Source organism: Eutrema salsugineum, unplaced genomic scaffold (genome assembly GCF_000478725.1).
Source record: "Eutrema salsugineum unplaced genomic scaffold, Eutsalg1_0 scaffold_12, whole genome shotgun sequence".
NCBI classification, from domain to species: Eukaryota; Viridiplantae; Streptophyta; class Magnoliopsida; order Brassicales; family Brassicaceae; genus Eutrema; species Eutrema salsugineum.
The window spans coordinates 4,435,523-4,454,840 of record NW_006256895.1 but is presented as its reverse complement, the minus strand read 5'-3'; the positions used below and the strand labels follow the sequence as shown (position 1 = coordinate 4,454,840).

The following is a 19,318-nucleotide window of genomic DNA, read 5'->3' as shown; positions in this document are numbered from 1 at the left end:
AGGCTAAGGACCAAGATTTCAAGCTTCACTCAGCATTCTGATGAGACCTTTGGAGAAGCTTGGGACAGGTTTAGGAGCTATACAACTCAGTGCCCACATCATGGCTTTTCAGAAGCCTCTCTCCTTAGCACTTTGTATAGAGGAGCCGTTCCCAAGATCAGAATTCAGCTAGATACAGCATCAAATGGGAATTTCTTGGCAAAAGAAATCACTGCAGCTATGGAACTTGTTGAGAACCTAGCCATGAGCCAAGACACTTATGGGGAAGACTATGACCGGTGCTATAGAGGAGAAGGTTCTAGTAAACAACAAGAGCTGGAAAAGACCCTAGAGGAGTTGAAAGTTAAGTTTGCAAAGCTGGTAAAGGTCACTCAGCAACCTATACACTATGTAGCTGAAGAGAAGAGTTGTTTTACTAATGTCAATGAACCTGGTCTTGCTCAAGAGGAGTTACACTTCATTGGGAACCATAATAAGTTTCAAGGGTACCCTCCTCAAGGCTTTGTTCAAAAGAATCAGTACCAAGGTCAACAATCTTATCAGCCACAAGCGGTTCAGGCACAAGGGAACAGCTTCACAAACCAAGTCAGTTTTCAGCAACAAAGGTCTCCACCTCTTGGATTCGGTCAGCCACAGTTTCAGCAGGGTTCTATGCCACAGCAAGGTCCTGATATTGGTATTGTTCTCCAACAGATCTTACAAGGACAACAAAAGCTAGATTCCAAGTGTATTGACCTGACTTCTAAGATGGAGACATTAAGCTCTGAACTTATGACTCTTAGAAAGAACAAAGGCATTTGCACTTCAGAAACTCAGATCCCTCTTGCTGGTACAGCTGTTCAAAACCCCAAAGATTATTGCAATGCCATCTACTCAAGTGATGATCATTCAGCTGCTGTTCAAGAGATTGAATACCTTCTTTATGGTCAAGTCTCTGATGGGTCCAGTCCTAATAAAGAGGAAGAGGACGCCATTATAGAGGACTTCATGAGCTTGTTACCTGATCTCAATGAGGACATTGCAAAGGACCAGCCGGTTGCTCAGGAACAGCCAAAGAATGATGTTCCAAGCCTAGATTCACCAAGGGTGAAGCCTACATCACTCCCAAAGCTGGGTAATCCAGGGAAATTTACAATCTCTTGCACCCTTGGGAAGTTCAGAGTTGAGAATGCCTTGTGTGATTCAGGCTCAAGTGTAAATGTGATGTCTCTTAGCATGATGGAGAGACTTGGGATCAAGAACTTAAAGGAATATCCTTCTTCCATCACTTTTGGCGATTCTTACTCAAAGAAACCTCATGGGCTGATAGAGAACTATCCTTTGAAGGTTGGTGAGTGCATAGTTCCAACTGATTTCATAGTCATGAAGATGAAAAAGACAAAGGAACTTCCACTTTTGCTTGGAACTTCATTCCTTAACACAACTGGTGCAAGGATTGACTTTGATACTCAAAGAGTGGTGCTTACAAAGGTGGATAAGGACGTTTCTTACCCTGTCAAGCCTCCCTTAGCCCAAGGTGCTTGAGATGCATTATGTGGGAAGTGTTGGAGTTTTAGGAGAATCTAAATCCCTTTCAGCTGTGGAGAAAGGAGAACAAGCCCACATCAACTATGGTCATAAGGATGAGAATGGAGAGCCTTTGATCAGATTAGAAGATATCTTCCTCACATGGTCTCCTACACTTAGTGAGCTAAAGATGATCAACAACAAAGGTGAAAGTTCAGCATCAAAAGAAAAGAGCCTTGAACTTGAATCTTCTTCTCAAGATTTTACTCTTACTCCTTGGAAAGATTCTGATGGATCCACAAAATACAACCTGGATTGCAATGGGAAATCAGGGTTATTTGCTGAACTCAGAACAGGTCTCACAAAAACGATCTTTGACAAGGATCCTGATGGTATTCAAGCGCTGATGCAAAAGGGTCTCAAGGTGGAGCTTAAAGAACAAGGTTCTAAGGGTACTCAAAGGAACCAGACCTCGGCATTCATGCTCAAGACAATAGAAGTGCTCAAGAGCATCAGTGCTCATCCTCAACCAACCTAAGACAAGGTTTTACAAAGTCAAACTTAGTGACTTTAAACAAAGTGCTCTTGGGAGACACCCCAAGCTTATCCTTGTACATATATCTTTTTAATCTTTTCTTTAGTATTTTCAGAATGTTTTGATGGGTTTGCTAAGTGATCTCAGGATTCTAGAAAGTGTTCTTGCTCAATGGTTTGAAGGAAAAAGTGCAGAGAGGAGCTTAAAGGTGGCGGCCTTATGATTCTGAGACCTCGGCCAAGCACCTCAAGATGATCATTACCGAGGTCTCTTGTTTGATCTTCACGGAACCAAGTGCTGTGAGAAGCCTTGGAGAGCCAAAGCCGAGGTGTTCCTGAGCTAATACCGAGGTGCCCTTGCCACTTACCCAGAAACTTGTCCACCTCGGTGTAGAAGCCTCGGCATGGCTAGGCAGAGGGGTCCCTGAACGAGCATGAACAAGGAGGAACGCTTGAGAGACTTGAGTCCAAGCAGAGGGTTCAAAGCACCAGCATCCTCCTCCATGTCCAATGCCTCCATTCCATCATGAACAAGTCTGGTAACTCTCCAAACTCTTTGTACATATGCATCTAGTTCTTAATTTTTCATTTTGCATTTTTCTTGCTTTTGCCTTTCACTTCTCTCTTATGCTTTTATAACACAGGGGACTGTGTTATTTAAGTGTGGGGGAGGAGTTTAGTGTTTACTAATCATGTTTTCTTTGATCTTATTTTCCAATTTGAGTCTTGAGTCTCATCTAGTTGCATCTAATCAGAAAATTTTCACAAAAAAATGTTCATTCTAGTTGCATTCACATTTTTAGGATCGAGTCTAGTTGCATCATATAGGTTGCATCTTGCTGGGAGTAATGATAGGTTTTCTAGAGAGTACATCACTTTGAAAACTTGAACTGAATATGCTTGTGAATCTTTTTCTGTGCTTGCAAAGTTTGAAACGATTTGAATCTAAGAAGCAAGTTTGAATTGAACTCAACTCTAGCTAAGTGATAACCCTGAACTTGAAATGTAAATATCTTTGATGCATTGCTTGAATAGGCTTGTGGATACCGACATACATACTTGAGCTAGAATCGTTGCTTTTACCACCCTCCTTCCTTAGCTCAAGCAGCTGAATCCGCATCATGGATCAGTTCCCTCACCTTGAACCCATCTTTCTTTCGAGCCAATGTTCGTGTGTGAATTGTAAGGCCACCTTGGACTGAACTTGGCAGAAAGTGTTAGGTTTAGAGCGACAAGGGCTTGGCTCATTGAGTGATATGTTCCAACATCAAGGAACCAAGAGTATTGGTGAGAAATAAGTGTGGGGGAAAAGACTTGTTGGTGAGTGGAAAAAGGTGAGCTGAGTGGAAAAGTGAGAGTGGAAATAGCTAGGGGAATGAATGAAAATGAATTAAGTCTTGGATGTGAAAAGATAAGCTCTGAAATGAAAAGAAGCCAAAGGCTCAAGTGTCTAAAAGAGGCTATATGCTATGAAAGAAAAGAGCTGTGTGAATAAGTGAAAACCAAGGCTTGAAAATGAAAGAAAAAGGCGAGTCCCCTAGTGAAAAGAAAATGAGTGTGAAAAGTGAGGTTCTTGAGAGAGTGAGCAGTGAGAAAGCTTTGAGTAGAGTGTGGGGTGTGATGAGTCTTTGCCCTTGTATGCATAGGTTGCTTTTTACCTTTAGCATTCTGCCAAAGTTTGATCATTCATAGAGAGATCCTTTTGCTGCATTAAACCCGCTTGAACACTGATGAGATCATTTTAATCTCATAGCCTCTCCCTAGCCAAGCCAGCTTGTTTAAACATTGCATCATTTGATTCACTTGATAAAAGCTTAATGAATGTGAAAGAGTTGAGAAAGAGGAGAACTTGTGGAGATTTCTTGTTGAGTTGATATATATCTGAGTATGGCTTTGCATTGCATAATTGAGCATGAACTTGAATTCTCATTGTGATCACTTCTCTCTAAAAGGAAATATGAACTCCCAATGCATTCAACCTCTCTCTCTCATTTGTTCTTTTTGCTTGAGGACAAGCAAAGGATAAGTGTGGGGGAGTTGATATACTCATAAATTGCATCATTTAGTGTACATATTTTAGTCCAAATCATGTCTTATCTCATGCATTTTAGGTCTTTAGGCATTGTTTTAGGACTTAGAAGAATGCATTAGGTCCAAGAGAGTTTTGCATGGTTTGGAGTGTTAAACAGGTGCTTTTGGAGCCAATTTGGAGTGGAGGATGTGATTCAGATGAAGAAATGGAGTTGGAATGATCAAAAATGGTGAAAAGGAGCAATTTTGGGTTTCTCGGCAAAATGGTGTACTGAAGGTCGAAGGTTCTCGGCCAAAATCCTTCCCGCGGGCAGCTTTCTCGGCCAAAAACACGTACCGCGGCCAAGTCCCTAGGCCAAAAAATCCCGGGTGTAGATACATTTCCGAAATCGCGTCACCAGAAGATCTTGCCGGCCGATTCAGCTGTCGGAGTCTTCATAGAAGTTGGAGATAATTGAGTCCAGAGTTCAGAACAGTTAGAATCAAAGCATTTAGACCACGGAGCTTAAAGATATGGTAATCGGAAGACGAACAGGTCTCGCATCCATTCCGGAGCAATCCGATACTCCTGAATGATCGCCTGTCCGGGGAACCTTCCGGTCCGATTCAGCTGTCGGGTAATGCACCAAAGTTGGAGAGGATTGGATCACGGTTCCATAGCAAGTGGAATAATGGAATTCGGACGCGTGAGCAGAAAGTTGAGCTTGTCGGAAGAAACCCCTGTCTCGCTGCCGTCTTGGACCGATCCGATGAGCTCCGAAGAATGCGAAGGACGGCGCACTTCCAGGAAGATTCAGTTTCCGGGGTCTTCATAAGAATCAGATATGTTTGAGTCCTCTTTCCATAACGTCCGAGATCATCGAATTCGGATCTATGAGCAAGAAGTTAACGTCTCCGGAATGGACACATGTCTAGACGCCTTTCTCTGATCGTGTAAATGCATTGCGAAGATGAGCCCTCCAGGAAGCCTTCCACTTCCCAAGCGGCGATAGTTTCTTCACCAAAGATCGAGCTGAATGAGTTATCTTTCTCATGGAACTGGTTTCAGGTCATTTGGAGTTACGAGCTGAAAGTTACACTGAACAGAAGAGAAGCTGCTCAATTCGGGTTTTAAGAGATGCGACTGTAAGCTAAGTGTTGTGTCCTACCTCGGCGTGAATACCTCCGCATGTTATGCCGAGGAGGCATGTTTACGAAGCCTTGGGACTATACCTCGAGGTAGGACTTCGGTCTTTCAACACCGAGGCTCCCTTGATCACCAAAATGATCCCCAAACGACTAAGTGTTGAAGCAGACCTTGGTGTGAACCCTTCAGCATGCTATGCCGAGCTCCTATGTTACACAAACCTCGGGTACCAGGCACCTCGGCATGTATGCCGAGGTCCTCATCTCTCCAACCCAGATCACAAACAAATCCTCTTCACGTTTCAAAGCTTTAACCGGATCAAATGCCAAGTCTCATGCATGTTCTTCAAGTGTTCATCAAAGTTTCAACCCAGCACATGACCCCCTGGTGTATGGCCCTCGGTGTGAGACTTCTTCAGATGGCGAGGGGTGGCTCCAGCAACCCAGAAAGTGCGGGTCAGTACCCAGTTTGTCCTGGGCTGACCCGGCCCACACCCTTTTATATAAATAGTTTTTAGAGACTAAAACCCTAGTTATGCTTTATCTTATCCTCTAATCTGCCTCTTTTTGTTTTCTCTCTGCTTCTTAGTGTAAAAACGAGTTTGATCAAGAGATATCTAGCAGATTTAATCATCTTAAAGCTGTTTCTTATCATCTAATCATCTCATCTCTGCTTCTAATCATGATTAACACCACCTCTTGCAAAGGAAATGGTGTGTTAATCATGATTAGTGAGTAGTTATCTTTTAAGCTTCTAGGTGTGTAGATTAGGGTGCTTAGATGATCGGTTTATGATGTTTAGGTTCTAGATTCTCATCTCCTTTCCTTAGTTAGCTGCTCTTAATGCTAGATCTTTGCACATCACTCTGATCTAGACCTTAGTCATTTCTCCACCCACAAGGTGTTTGATGAAATGTCTGAATGAGCTAAGCTAAGGGTTTATGCCTTTTTCATCATGGGAATGATTTGTTAAATGCATGAATGACATATTAGAACTGTTTCTTAATGCTCACTGATTCATATTTCACAAATGATGATTTGGTTTGAAAGTGGATTAGTGTAGAGATTAATGCCTTCATGAGAGGATTAGTCCAGATTTGAGTTCTAAGTTAATTGGTTTTGAGATCATGTGATTGCTTGTTGCTGCTTTCTGTGTAAGATTCGGTCTCCTTGAAATAGAAACCGTTTGGTCATTATTAGACTTGATACTTTATGCTTGTTGATTGCTTGATCTTGCTTAAGGTGAATTAATCTTGATTAAGTGATTTACAAAGAGTTTATTGTCATGGGAATGAATTAATCTGATTTTGAAGTCTAGACTAAAGAGTAACTTGCATTGCATTATTGTTCTTAGCATCATGAATAAATCTCTAAAGCACCCTAATCAATGATCACATCTAGAGGTTTAGCTTTCTCTTTGTTTTGAATCTGAGTCTTTGTTTTGTTGTCTTGTTGCTTGTTCTTAAATTACTGCTTGTTTTTTTGTTTACTTTATATTTTAGATCACCTTGTTACCAACTCATCCGCTTGTTAGACTTGAATTAAGATAGCTCCTCATAGTTCTAGTGTCTAGAATCTCTCCATTTGGATTGATACCTCAAGTGCTACAATGACATGAGTAGTTGAGGAATTGATCAAGGATTGAAAAATTCCTGCTATCACCTATTAATCGAACTTTGAATATGGACCAAGACGGGTCTGAACATGGAGAAAATGAAGAGAATGATCACAGAGGAGGTGATCATGCTCGACAAGATGGAGCGGAGAATGAGGTTCCTCCAAGAAACCACCAGAACCGCGAGAGAGAAGAACATGAAGACCTTGAAGCACCTATCAATGCAGCTGATGGTGACAAACAAGGGATGCAGCCGAATGGGCGCGTTAACCGCCCTGTTCAGCAAGCAAATCAACACCGAAGACAAGCCCGGAACCATCGCATAGCTGATTTTGATACACCTACTCAAAATTTTCAGAATCGATCTGCAATTCAAGTACCATTTCCGAACTGGAATGAGTTTGAAGTCAACCCTCAAATCATCTCATTGGTGAAGCAAAACCAGTTCCATGGAGTTCCTTCTGAGCATCCAATGGACCATATTGAGCTCTTTGAAGAAATTTGCAGCATGATGAAAACAAATCAAGTTCCACCAGACTATTTAAAGTGTAAGTTGTTCCCTTTTTCATTAACAGATAAAGCTCACCGTTGGTTGAAATCTTTGCCTGCAGGATCGATTACTAATTGGGAAGAATGTAGAACCGCTTTCCTGAACCACTTCTACACTAAGTCAAGGTCGAATCAGTTGAGAACAAAGATCTCAAACTTTCAACAAGGGCCAATTGAATCTTTCTATGAAGCCTGGGAACGTTTTAAGGAGTATGAACGTGATTGCCCTCACCATGGATTTCATGGATCAAGCCTGCTGAGCACATTTTACCGAGGTTTGCAACCAAAATACAAACTTTCAATTGATGCAGCTAGCAATGGAGATTTTGGACAAAAGACGATAGCCCAAGGAAGAGCCCTCATCGAAAATTTGGCTCAAGCCAATAGCAATGATTGTCCCGAATACGATCGATCGATGAAGCAAGCCGGAACAGACAACAAGAAGATAACCGAGTTGAAGAACATGGTGAGCCAGCTTCTGAAGAGCAACAATCGCCCAATCCATGCTTGTGAGACCAACAATGGCGCAGAAGATGAAGGACCTACGTAGAAGCACTGGTGCCATATCAAAATCGCTCCAACAATAGCTTCAACAACAACTTCCGGAATGCAAATTACAACAATCTCTCTTACCGCAATCCAAATGTGGAGAATCCTCAAGATCAGTACTACCCACCTCAGCAAAAATCCTTCCAAAACAAGTTTCAAGGTCGAAACTTGGGAGGAATAGTACCATATCAACTGCGACAACCATATAACTACCAAGGTACAGGTTTTAATAATCAATTTGTACAACAGCAGGGAGTCACGACGAACCAGCTAGCTTCACAAATCGGCAGACTTGAACAGTCCATCCAACAGCTCGTTATGACGAACGAAAAAGCATCTAAAGACGTGAACGTGAAAGTTGACTGCAAGTTCAATGATCTGAACGGTAAGTTTGAATCTTTATCTTCGCACGTTAAGAAGCTAGACGTGCAAGTCGCCCAAACAGCCGATTCTATGAAGAGGCAAAGTGGAGTTCTTCCAGGAAGAGTTGAAGATAACCCTAAGAAGTTTTGCAACGCCATAACCACATTGCCCGAAGAAGAGGCCGGAACCAATGGAAAGAAAGAAGAAACCCCAATCTTTGTACCACTGTACAAAGATATCGATCCCAAGCAGCCACCGTTTAAGGTACCTGAGCAATCACCGTTTCAAAGGCTTACAAAAGCCGATGATCCGGGACGTTTTTTTTTCCAATGTTTCATTTCAGGAATCAAGTTTACAGACTGCCTGTGAGATTCCAGAGCCAATGTCAACATCATGTCTAAGACATTTGCCAAAAAATCGGGCATAAAAACCTTAAGGACGTCGACGGTTAAGGTTATCTTTGGAGATTCATCTCAAAAAGATACTGAAGGGGCGATTCATGATCTACAAGTTCTAGTGGGAGATAAGATTGTTCCTGCAGATTTCCAAGTCCTGGAGATGGATAAAGATAAGGAGAGGCCACTCATTTCGGGAGACCATTCCTAACTACTGTAGGGGCAGTAATCGATCACGCAAACCGGCATGTAGTTTTCCTCAATGTGGATCGCAGAAGGTACTACCTGACTATCCTAGACGATTTTCCAAAAGCTTTTGCGAAGATCAAGATCATCATTCCACCAGATGCAACAGAAACTAGTGAGGACCAAATCCAGGAGCTGATCGAAAACACAAAAAGGGTTTTAAACAATGTTAAAGTCCGGAAGAAGAATAAAGGGAAGAAGACGGCTCCTCAAGGAGGGGAAGTAAAACCTCCAGTGACCGGAAGCAATAAAGGCACATCAAGTGGAGTGCCATTCAAATCAGTCTGATTCTTCATGCCTACGTCGAGCTAAACGACTTAAACCAAAAGCGCTTAATGGGAGGCAACCCATGTAGGTACTCTTTCTTTTAGTTTTCTTTTCCTTTTTACAATTTATGCTTTCTCTTTCTTTTAAGTTTCAGGTTTTTTATAAAACAAAAACACAAAAAAAAATCAGAAAATTAGAAAAACCAAGAAAAAAAGGATAGGTTTTTAGCTGCTAGCCCCGGCAAAGACGAGAAGATTGGACAGAGGCCGCAGGAAGAAGAGCCGCGGTCGCGACCGACCGACCCGCGGCCAAGGAAACATTGACCGCGGCACCGTGAATGTGACCGCGGCCGAGCCCTCAATCACTGCGGTCGCGCGTCTCCTGACCGCGGCCGTTGGTCGTTGAGGTGACGACGCGGATTTCCGCCGCTTTTCAAAGTTTCCCGGTGTTACCTGGCATTTCCCGGTGTTACCTCGTGTTTCCCAGTGTTACCTGGTGTTTCCTGGTGTTACCTGGTGTTTCCCGGTGAATCCCGGTGATTCCCGGTGATTCCTGGAGCATTCCCGGTAAAGCATGTTAAGATTCTCCGTAATATTTAAACTTTCCTTATGTACAAGACAAGAAAGGTAAGTTCCCGTAAACTTAAAAATTTCCCGGAAATTTTTCATTTTTGCCGCAAAAACGCTTTTTAAAGAAAAGAAACACACTTTTTGGATCAAAACTCCTTCTTCTCTTCTCCTCCAAAAGACTTGGAGATTTAGGAGAAAGAACACATTTTTCAATTCTTAATCTTTTTAAGAAGTTCTTGGCTCAAACCTCACTCTTTTTCAAAGCTGATTTAAATTCTGCCATCAAATCTCTCTTTCCAGCAAGGTATGAACCTCAAACTCGCCATTTTTAATTGATTTCAGAACTTAGGGTTTTCTTAAAAAACCCAAATCTCTGTTTATTGATGGTGAAAATAGCTTAAGAACAATAGATTATCCTTTTCGGTTATCTAAAAATCGTTTTTAACAACTAGCTTAAGAGGAATTAAATTTTTGAAATTTGGATTCTACATGCTTCATAAAAATCGAATTTGGAACAGAAAAATTGATGAATTTGATTAAGTCTTGTGTGATTAATGATTAGTATTGGGTAATCTTTAAAATTTACATGGAAATTGCTCATAAAAACCGATATTTTGAAGATTTCTATGTTAAGAACATCAAAAATCCGAATCTGGTCATGAACTACTTGATTTCTCTGGTTTAATATCAATTTTGTTTGCTCATGGTTTTAATTAATCTCTCTATACTAATGTTAGTATAACTGATCTTAATGTGTTAAAATCAGCATCCATATTCACTCTTTTTCCAAGAATCATTTCGTTTTGCAGAAAAATGGAACAAACCAGATCCCGAAGAAGCCGTCGCACTGGTGAAAGCTCTGAGGACATTCCCGATGATGCTACTCTAGGAGAGTACATGCTGAACCAAGCCAGACCGAGAAAAAGAAACTATGTGATGAGATTGCTCCAGCACTCTAGAGAAACACGAGCAGCTCCCGAGCCACCACAGATTCGATACATTGGGAGGGAGACAAACCCAAGAGTGGACTATGCAAGACGTTTCAAGAAGCTGAACATCAAACCCACGCCTTTCATAGATTATCATACACTTGAGATGCTTGGAATCAGAGAGGATGTGATCTGGTACATCGATGCACTTAAGCTGAGACCCTACATGGAGCTGAACCTTCCGACTTATCCTGAGCTAGTCCGTGAGTTCTTAGCAACTATTACACTCCACAACACGAAGAGGAGGAAACCCAGAGCATCAGATGGCATCCTGTCATTCTCTATCCACGGACAGCCTTACTCTCTCACCAATTCTGAGGTTTGTGAAGCTCTTAAGCTTCCATACACTGATGGCATTAACCTTGAAGACGAACCTGATCTTAACCTGTGGAGAGAGATGGGTCATGGAGTCTATGATAGCGGGAGATCGAAGTCAGCCCTTCTTACTTATCCAGCAGTGAGAGTTGTACACAAACTCTTAGCACACACGATCTTCTCTAGAGCCAACATGGGAGGTGTTCTGAAGACGGAGCTCATTACACTTCAGCTTCCATTTATGGACGATCCACGACTCGCCTGCTTTGCCTGGATCATAGCGCAGAATATGGTAAAGGTGAAGCATGATTTACATGGTTGCGAGGACGCTACTCCAGCTTACGGGAGTGCTATTACAGCGATACTACAGGCTGTAGGATTCGATTTCTCTTCTGGTGATCCACTTCCCGATGTCTAGTATGACCTACTTTATCTCTCTCGCGATCACACTATCTCTCGTGCCGCTTTCGATCCAGACAGGTTTGGTTACAAGTATTGCACTGGCACTGAGGAGCACCGAGTCAGCTTGCCTTCACCATCTATCCTGAGATTGTGTAACGCAGGACGTCCGCGATGGACTCCGGAACCTGATGATTTTCTGCCATCTGTACCTCGTCTACCATTCACCATTGGCCAATACATTGTGGCCAAGGCGAAGCGTGATGCAGCTGCGGCCCGTGCTCACTTTCAGCCATCTGTTTCGACCGGCCACACCTCATCATCTACATCATCGCACACTCATTCCAATCTGGAGCGCAGAGTTGAGAGACAGGGACGACGCTTTGAGCGCGTTGTCACCTTCCTACAGGAGCAGCACCAGTTCGCAGACGACACATCGGAGGATGAGTGATTGATCAGCAGTTCACTACCATCACGGTTCTATCATCATTTTCTTTTCTTTTATCTTATTTTATTTCGCTTTTATTCACCATCTTCTCACTAACTTTTTCAACTGGGGACAGTGTGATTTAAGTCTGGGGGAGGATGTCTATCCGTACTAATCATTTTCTTGCTTTTGCTTTTAAATTTCAAGCACTTTTTAAATTTTAATATGTAACTTATTCGACATTAAGTATTTTTCAGGAATGTTTGACGCAAAACTATGATTTAGACCTGCACACTTCTACACTTTGCATGATAGCTCACTTGTGGTTAGCACTAGACTAGGCGGTAGCTAGAGTACTTGCACTACGAAATCCCACCAGAGGACTTCTTTTCATGGAGATTCTTTCTGACAGGATATACTAGCTCATTTTATTTGGACTTCATATTGATATCTAATTTTCTCATCATTGATTTTAGGCAGGCATCGACATACACATCTAGGACGTCTTTTACCCTCACTTTTACCACTCTTTGTCGTCCTAGATGACCAGTTTATCTTTATCTGGTACCATACCCTAAACCCGAAACCCTTGTTTTCAATCCTCATGCATTCTCTCTTTAGTTTATATCAGCAGATATGTGCAAAAACGTCGGAGAGAAGAGGAGCAACGCAGTTTTCAGACACTCACAAAGGAGACTGAACGGAATTGGGAAGGAAGAGTATCAGAAATATCATGAAGCTTTACAAGACAGATATTGACTAGTAATTTTGTGCTCTCTAAGACTCTATATCTAAAGGTGTTCCCTTCCTTTTAAAAGAAAAAAAAAACGAATGAAAAGAGAGAGGGAAACAAATAGCTTAATGAGTCTTAGATTGACGAAATTTGTGAAGTAACAAGCAACCACTATTCGTTTATAGAGCTATGTTTTTGAAAGATTTACAAAAATCTAAGTCTAGGGGAGTTAGGAGAGTACCTGAGGAAGAAGACCAGGAATCTATGGCAAGAAGAAAGTGACTGAAAAGTGTGGATACCAACAGCTTCACTCTCTCTTGCGGTTTTACATAATATCCTGCATCCTCCAGATCTTCAGGTAACCCGTAAACACTTTATGCCTCACCCCTAGAATAAACTTTTTGACACCTAGCCTAGATTGCCTTGCCTAGATTTTCTTTGATGAGAACCAACGAGATTTTTAATGAATGTTAAGAGCTAGTTGAGTGGAAGTTAGATCCTAGTGCATAGATTTCCGCATGACGGATTAACGGACTAGTTATGCCTGTATTGCTCATGAGAATTTTCTATGCTATTCCCGATTGATGCATACTGATTGATATTAGTCTAGAAGTTTGGTCTCTGAGATTTTGTTTAGTTCCTGCGTTTTCAAACCTCTCGCCGAGATTTAGCCTTTGTTTTGTTTGAGGACAAACAAAAGACTAAGTTTGGGGGAGTTGATAACACCGGATTTTGACCATTTTTATGGATCACTTTAATATCTTTTACATGTGTTTTTTACTCCATTTTCAAAGGTTTTCAAAGGATTTCTATGTTTCCGGAATTTTAAAGACTTTTCAGGTAATTTGGGATAAAGAGGCACAAAATGGAACAAAAAGACTCTTTTGGATAAATGCAGACCGTCAGAACTCTCATGGAGAGACGAAGACCTTCTCACCCTCTGATCACCCTCAAAACTGGACAACTTATAGAAGAATCAACCAGCTTTCAAATGCACTTGGTTTGGAGACATTCCAACAGTTGGATCTCAAGATATTCCATTAGCCCCGGAGCCACTCGAAGACAGCCAGCAAAGCACGCGACCGCGGCCAACAACCTATTTCCCGCGGTCAGAAGCCTCCCGACCGCGGAATACCACCCAATCCCCGCGGTCACATCACTCCCGACCGCGGGCATCAAGCTCCGACCTAAAGCCCATATAACTGAAGCCCAAAGTCATTCTCAGCCTCAATTCCGGAACCCTAGAGACTATTGAGTATTGGAGACTATAAATACATGTAATTTAGGTCGTTTTTAGAGAGAACGATTGATACTTTACAGAAACCCTTTTCCTTTAGCCGTTTTTATGAGATTTTTGTAGATGATCGTTCAAGTCCGAGTTCTTCAATAGAGAAGCTTTCTTTATCTATTTTCTTTACCGTTTTTCATTACTTTTATTAAAACCAATGATGATGTCGACCTCAGCCATGTCTGAGTAGATCCCGAGTTGGGCTTAGGGTTCCCGAAAGGGGCTCTCATAATCGATTAAGACATCTAGGTTTATAGATCTGGGATTTCGACATGTTCTCTGTTTATTCTTGTTCTTATTGCATGTATGCTTGATTGATCACCTAGTATCTGATCTAGATAGTTAGTGTTGCGAAAGTTTTCATTAAGTATCAGCCCTAGAATGAAACAGGCGATTTTTCCGTAGGAGTGGAAACCTACCTGCGGCGAGATCGTGAGTATTGACGAGTCTTGTGCAGCTCTTGCGTTTTCTCCCTTCCAGGGCCAGAGTGGAAACCTACTGGTCAGGGTTGCGAGAAACAGTTGGTTATGATCACGACAGTGACATAGTCATACCGCCGTACTCTAGCTCTAGAACCCCATATATCGTTATCCGTCAATCTCAATCTATCTACCTTAGTGTTAAAACCGATTATGATCCCTTAGAGTTCCCAAAAGCTCAGCGTTTTTAGCCATAGTTTACGATTCCATCGATTTTTATTTACTTACTTAAACCTGCATTTCAATTCCCTTAGTTTGATATTTTACTTGCTTTATTATCCTTTCATTCGATTTCTTTACTTGCTTTCTAGGATAGATTTATTTGCTTTCTCTTGTTTTAGTTTAATTCGTGACAAACAACCAAACTTTAAAAACCAATCTAGTCTAGACATAAAGTTAAAAATCGTTGAAGAATACCAGGCACACAAATCTCTGTGGATTCGATCCCTAAATACTACAACTGATTAGCTGTGCACTTGCGGCTTTCACTTGTTTTGTTAAGGGTAAAACTTGTTCCCTCACGCAGTTGACACGACATCAGACCATCACCTTATGTGCATCAGACTCGGACAAGTGCTATGGAGCCGACAATCCCTCAACTTTATCACCTGACAAGGAGGATTTTCACCAGGATTCAGCCTCCGGAGTCTGCATAACGAATCCATAGGGTCGAGTTTAGTTTCCATAACACTTGAGCTCGTTCTATTTGGAGTTGTGAGCTGAACGTTACGGCAATAAGAAGCAGTACATGTCTCGGAGCGGATAAAGGACCAAAGCAACGCGCATCAAAGAACTGGTGGAACGGAGCCCTTGCCGACGTCATCTGAACCCGAACCCTTCACCAAAGTTGGAGCTGAAGAAGCCATATGGCTCATGGAGTTGACCGATCAAGGTTTGGACCAGCGATCAGGGAGTTATGAAGGATTTGGTGCAAGCGGTTTGCATTCATATCGAGAAGAAATACCGACCAGAATTTGGTCGATATGACCTTGATCCATTGACGGTTTTGCTTGGATTTTTGGAGTTCAAACGCCGAAGATATGTCAAGATGCTGCACCAACACAATTCCGGTCGGTATGGGCCCCCTGAAGACCTTCATTACACTGCACCGAGGAGCTACATCGAGTGAAACCTGCTTGGTGTTGAATTTCAGAGATTTCTTAACACCACACCGAGCTCCTGCACCGACTGAAATCAGGTCGATACTACCTTAGTTCAGCACTTGTTTTATGGCCTTTTTGGGCCAATACCTAGTGTGTTCTGGGTTGACCCATCAAGAAAACCCTACCTATATATATATATGCTTTAGGAAATATATGTTAAAAAAAAAAACTTTATTCTCTCTTTTCTCTTGGCCTCTTTTGTGAAAACCCATATTTTGTTAAGAGATATCTCAAGGATTTAATCAATCTAAAGTTGTTTCTTATCATCTTCTCTTCTTATCTTTGCTTCTAATCATGTTTAACATCACCTCTTGCAAAAGATTAGGTGTGTTAAGCATGATTAGTGAGTAGTCATCTTTTAAACTTCTAGGTGTGTAGAATAGGGTGCTTAGATGTTTGATTTATGGTGTTTAGGTTCTAGATTCTCATTTCCTTTCCTTATTTAGCTGCCCATAATGCTAGATCTTTGATTATCACTCTGGTCTAGAACTTAGGCATTTCTCCACCCACAAGGTGTTTGATGAAATGCCTGAATGAACTAATTTAAGGGTTTATGTTTTAAATGCCATGGGAATGTTTGTTTGAAGCTTAAATGACATATTAGAACTGTTTATTAATGCATATTGATCATCATTACCACTAATGAGAGTTAGGTTTGAATGCTGATTGGTATAGTGATCATTGTCTTGGGAAAGAAATGGTCTTGCTTTGAGTTCTAAGTTGATTGGAATATGAGATCATGTGATGCTTGCTTTATCTTTCTGTATAAGATTCAGTCTTTCTTAGCTCTTATGTTGATGCACAAAGAGGCTGTTTGGTCATATTAGACTTGGAACCTTATGCTTGTTAATTGCTTATTCATTAATGGGAATTAGTCTTGATTAAGTAATTTGCAAAGTGATTTCTGTCATGGGAATGAATTAATCTGAACTGGAAGTCTAGACTAAAGAATTGCAAGTGTTGAATTGTTTGCTTAGCATCATGAATTAAGAATTGAAAGCACCCTGATCAATGATCACATCTAGAGGTTTAGCTTTATCTTTATTTTGAATTTGAGTCTTTGTTTTGTTTCTCTTGTCTGCTTGTTCTTAATTACTGCTTGTTCTTGTTTGTTTTATGCTTTTAAATCACTTAATAACCAACCTGTTTCTTTAGGCTCGGATTAAGAATTGATCCTCATAGTCTTGGTGTCTAGATAATCTCCATTTGGATTGACCCTCAAGTGCTACAACACAAGAGGTTAATTGACCTTAGTGGGCTAAAAACCTACTATCAAAGTGCAAGACAAAAAAGGCATTGAAAATGGAGCTGCTGATCATCTTTCTAGGCCGAGAGTGGAATCAGATGTGCCTCTAGATTACTCACTTCCTGAAGAGCATCTAATGGTTGTCAAGTCCTACTTAGAAGTGGAGCAGGCTGATACCATTAGAGAGAGGAGTTTACCTTGGTTTGCAGACATTGTTAACTATCTCTCTTGTGGTGTAAAGCCACCTGAACTAATGCCTACAAGAGAAAGAGATTCTTCAAAGATGTCCAAAGGTATCATTGGGACGAACCTTATTTGTATGTGCTGAACAAATACCACCTGTATAGGAGATGCTTAGCTGAGGAAGAGATGTAACTAGTGCGACAGGAATGTCATTGTAACAACCCGGTCATTGAGTAAGCTCGGACAAGCGACCGCGGTTAAGTGCTTAGTCGGGAACGGACCAAGACAGCTAGATTCTGCCGAGAGAAGCAACTTTGGTCGGGCAAGAAAGGATTTAGCCGAGGGAAATAAAAATTCTGCCGAGAGAATTAGATTTTCGCCGAGGAATCAGGTTCTGGCCGAGGAAGCATGAGCAAATGCAGAAATCTGATGGAGGTTATGTGCGGATAAGAACAGATGTGGCTGGTTTCTGTCCACACATTTGGCGCAGGATTAAGAGTGAATAGTGTTAGGTCTGGTGACTAAGGTTTAAGAAATTCTGACAAGTGTTTAGCATGTGGCAAACATGCATAACCTCCCTGAACCTATAAATACCCCTCCCTTAAGCTCAAGAAATTCATCTCAAAATCTGAGAATTCTTGAGAGAGAAAGTAGTGAGAGAAAGGAGATAGTTTGGGGTATTTGGCGATAGGATTCTGCTTACGGGAAGTGGACGTGCGGTGCTAGCTTAGGGAACGGTCGGTAAGCCGTAGAGTAAACCCTTTTCGTTTTAATCTTGTCCTAGGCTAGATATTCATTAGATCTATATCGTTTTAGATCTAGAGGAATACCGGAGTTAGGAACAAGAGGGGTTAAGATCGGTGCTGGACCTGCGTTAAGGGTGAGTTCCGGTTTTGTGTATGTTATTAGGCTAACATGCAGGTTTGGCCAGAAGAATAACCAGGGCGGTGTTATTCTGGTTTGGTGATGTGCTCGGCGAAAGGTTTGACGTATTATTTTCTATGGTTTTAAGGAAAACCGGATAGAAATGATACTTGGTAAATTAAATGATGAATGCAAGTAAAGGACCTCTTGCATGTCATATTTAATTGTTTGTGTGTTATTTGATGATGCATCTAGGAAGTATAAATCAAGGTAGGATTTATACGTTCTTAGAGTAGATGCAGTCGGCACGTCCATGTACCTTATCTTGGTGGAGAAGGCCACAGAGGTTGGAAGACTCAGAGGGTCGAAGGGTAGCTCCCTTGGCCGAGTGCTGCCAGTAAGGCGGTCGATGCTATGTGACGGTATGTCAATAGATCGGTGTAAGGTTACCAAGATGATCCTGTGTGGTGATTTGCGGGATCGTTGCAACTAGGGGAGTGGCCGATGCATTTAGAGGCCTCGCATTAGGAAATGAGATTGTTTGACATATAAGGACTTATGTCTTAGATTGCTTCCGCTTGTGCATACGATGATGCGTTATGATTGATTTTGTGATTGTTTGTGTGGGGATTGGGAACTAATGTATGTTTAGTACCCCCGGAGCTCACTGAGTATTGCTAGAATACTCATGACTCATTTGTTTTGCAGGTGACCAGTAGTCGGGAATAGCTCGTGAAAGGCGGAACGGTAGGAGGCCAGAGTAGTTTTGGCTTGGCTTTTGCAAAATAAGGTTTCACGTATGTACATAGTATCTTTTGGGCACTAGGCCATGGCCGTTTTGCTATAATCGTTTTGTAAGACAATATTTTCATGTTTAATAATATAAAGTATGTTTTAAAAATAAAACTCGGCTTGTGTTAGTGGTATAAGCTAGTCCAAGCTGAAACAACTCAAGACTAAGATACGGGTTGAAAAGCCTTAGGTCTTGGTCGAGAGGCATGATTTTAGAAGCGGTTTAACTTAAGTAGTATGGGCTGCTTTTGTCGAACTGTCTCTATTATCATCTTGTGGCACTCTGGGTTCGTCCTAATCTTAGTACGAATCGGGGGTGTTACAGTCATGGCGCAGCTTATGGAGGTCACTTAGGAGCTTTGAAGACAGTGGCCAAGGTGTTACAATCAGGGTTCTGGTGGCCTACAATGTTCAGAGATGCTCAGGTGGTTGTATCAAGCTGTGATCAGTGCCAAAGACAAGGCAACATCTCCAAGAGAAGTGAGATGCCCCAAAATCCTATCTTGGAGGTGGAACTTTTTGACTATTGGGGTATTGAATTCATGGGTCCTTTTATATGGGAATCAGTACATACATGTTGCTGTGAATTATGTTTACAAATGGGTTGAGGTTGTTGCTTCCCCAACCAATGACTCTAAAGTGGTGGTCAAGCTCTTCAAAAGCACCATCTTCCCAAGGTTTGGGGTTCCTA

The 19,318-nt window shown here is 41.7% G+C and overlaps 2 non-coding genes across 2 annotated transcripts; both read right to left on the bottom strand.

Moving 5' to 3' along the window:
* LOC112089484 lies at window positions 1-107 on the bottom strand. Its single transcript, XR_002901122.1, has one exon. It is a non-coding gene; the product is annotated as a small nucleolar RNA R71 (small nucleolar RNA).
* A 7,387-nt stretch (window positions 108-7,494) lies between these two features.
* On the bottom strand, window positions 7,495-7,600 carry LOC112089520. Its single transcript, XR_002901158.1, has one exon. It is a non-coding gene; the product is annotated as a small nucleolar RNA R71 (small nucleolar RNA).
* Window positions 7,601-19,318: the final 11,718 nt, after the last annotated feature.